General features: G+C 33.1%; 1 long non-coding RNA gene across 1 annotated transcript; it reads left to right on the top strand.

Annotated features, from left to right (window-relative positions):
- Positions 1-647: 647 nt before the first annotated feature.
- Positions 648-1,914, top strand: LOC122080865. Its single transcript, XR_006140932.1, has 2 exons — positions 648-884; positions 1,734-1,914. It is a non-coding gene; the product is annotated as an uncharacterized LOC122080865 (long non-coding RNA).
- The last annotated feature ends 271 nt before the right edge of the window (positions 1,915-2,185 follow it).

Genomic DNA, 2,185 nt, shown 5'->3' with positions numbered 1-2,185 from the left:
CATCTAAAAGGATTTTTTTAAAAGAGGAAATAACAAAAAATATATATTACATATAATGATATATATATATATATATAAATATTTATGTGTCATATATGATGATACATGTACATATATAATGATGTATGTAAATTTTACATAAAGATGTGCTAATTTTGATTGGCATTCTCTGTGATCGATTTGGCTAAGCCTTTGCTTGTTTCCCCTGCTGATGGCCATGCCGAAGGTGGAGGTTGCAAGTGGGTTTAGTGGGATCGGCCTGCCCTTTTGTATTTCTCTTTGTTTTGCTCTGTTCTCTTTTAATTAAATGACCTTTTAGCAAAAAAAAAAAAAGTGAATTTGGGAAAGAAGAAATTAGGGTGACTCTTGGGAATTTGGATTCCACATTAAGAAGCCTTGATTTTGGGAATTTGGATTCCAAATTAAGAAGTGTTGATTTTGGGAAAGAATAAATTAGGGTGACTCTTGGGAATTTGGATTCCAAATTAAGAAGCCTTGATTTTGGGAAAAAAAGAGATTAGGGTGACTCTTGGGAATTTGGATTCCAAATTAAGTAGCCTTAATTTTGGGAAAGAAGATAAAAGGGTGAACCACTTGAGTTCATAATATAAACCCCCCTCTCTCTCTCTCTCTCTCACTCTCACAACTCTCTACTCTCTTCTCTCTATTTTCATTTTTTCTATGTTTTTTATTATTCCTTCTCAAAAAAGAGAAGGATATAGATTGGTTTCGAAAAACATTTTTCACCATTGAAGTTGTACTCAAAAGCTTGTGAAGTTTTGGAGTTTAAGTCTAACTTAAAGTTCTGGACCAAAGCTTGTCTTTCAACAAAGAGGAAGAACCATTGGCTGTATGAAGAGTCACATTTGAGGCTCTCTGATCAGGTATATTTTATTATATTAATTATTCGTTTATACCTTTTGGTTGATGAAATTGAATGCAAAAAAACCCGATTTTCATTTCTACTGTGTCTCGGGTATGGTTCGGGATCTCCAAATATTATCAGTGGTATCAGAGCCCAGGCTTTCCCATTCAATTTCATCAATTGTTTTTGTATTTGATTATAATTTACAGCCATAGAATTTTTTGTTTGAATAGGATTGAGATTCCTATACCCTGATTGAGTTTAGGACACCCAAATTGGGAAAGCTAATGTGAGAAGTCTTTCATCTGAAAGGATTTTTTTAAAAGAGGAAATAACAGAATATATATATTACATATAATGATATGTAAATATATAAATATTTATGTGTCATATATAATGATGTATGTAAATTTGTACATAAAGATGTTTAAATTTTGATTGGCATTCTCTCTGATCAGATTGTTAGCCTTGTATTATTTTTCCTATGATTGTAATTTTTATAATTTAACACATGTAATTATGGGATTGGCTTTAAATGGACATGGATGGCATATTACATGATGATGTGATTTTATACATGAGATGTATATAGTATATTTGCATTAGATGTGAATGGTTAGGTGCATTATGGAATTGATATAAGTTTCTTTTATCTCCTCTCTTTCTCACGCCCTCCTTTCTTCTTGAGAATATGTACTCCCCTCCCATGAGCAGCCCAATTGGTGGGTTGGTTTCCTATCAAAGGTTTTTTATTTGATTATACCAAAATGTATAGTTTTTTTTTTCTTCTAGGTTTATCAATGTAATTATAGAGGAGATAGATTTTTCGCTTTTCGTGATGATGATGATCCTCACTTTGATTCCAAAGCAATAGCAAGATGATGATCACAAGCTTTGATGGAAGATTGGAGGTTGAAGATGATTAAGACAATGATTGGAGCTTGGAGACTATGCCTTGTGCATGCAAGATGCACTCCTAATGCAACATTTAATTTAATTGATGCATGACATATAATCGTATGAATAATTAACATGCCATCCCATAATTACATTTTTTTTTTTTTTGATTTTGATGCTATCCTTTCTATATGCGTGTGTGAGACAATCCCTCTATGCTTAAAAGCATGTTTGATATGGGTTATTCTAGGAAGGTAGATAAACCCATGACCTCCCATTGAGATGAGTGTGAATATTGGCATATGCCACCTAGCAAATGCCTACAGGATAATGCTAGTGTAGCGTACGTTGATAATTTGTATCCATTTCTTATTAGATAGGTATAGAGGGCAGATAGTGAGGGGGCACTACAACAGCGGGCCA

The sequence above is a fragment of the Macadamia integrifolia genome, chromosome 6 (assembly GCF_013358625.1).
Source record: "Macadamia integrifolia cultivar HAES 741 chromosome 6, SCU_Mint_v3, whole genome shotgun sequence".
Classification (NCBI taxonomy): domain Eukaryota; kingdom Viridiplantae; phylum Streptophyta; class Magnoliopsida; order Proteales; family Proteaceae; genus Macadamia; species Macadamia integrifolia.
This window is presented reverse-complemented; position numbering and strand designations above follow the sequence as displayed.